Here is a 461-nt window from a genome sequence, read left to right on the forward strand (position 1 = left end):
GGGGAGAAAAGGGGGAAGGGCGAAGAACAGCTTATTAGCCTGAGCACCGTAGCGTCAGCGCCCCGTGGGCAGAACCGATTCCACGCGAACCAAAGGAAAAAGTGAGAGTTTGGAGAGCTGAAGAGAAGGAAGGGGGTGGAGGTGGCGGTGACGCAGGGGCGCAGGCATTGACGCACCGGCCCGGCGGGGCCCAAAAATAGCAATAGCTCCAGCGCGGGTGGCGCCCTCCCGGGTTCCCTTCCCCTTCCGCTAGGGAGCAGGGCGCGGTCAGATGGGGAGCTTTCCTTGATTCTCGGGGTGGGCCGGCCTCCAGGCAGCTATTTTCAGAACCTCAAGCGTGGCCACGATGGGGTGACAAGTTATTTTTTAATCTAGTCCTAGGAAAGCAGAGCCAAGAGAGCTCTAAGGTTCTAAGCACCACGCTTCATATACCCACTAATACGCATGCCTAAATAAACGCT

This window comes from Elephantulus edwardii, unplaced genomic scaffold (genome assembly GCF_000299155.1).
Source record: "Elephantulus edwardii isolate Elephantulus edwardi_28Jun2011 unplaced genomic scaffold, EleEdw1.0 scaffold00010, whole genome shotgun sequence".
NCBI lineage: Eukaryota > Metazoa > Chordata > Mammalia > Macroscelidea > Macroscelididae > Elephantulus > Elephantulus edwardii.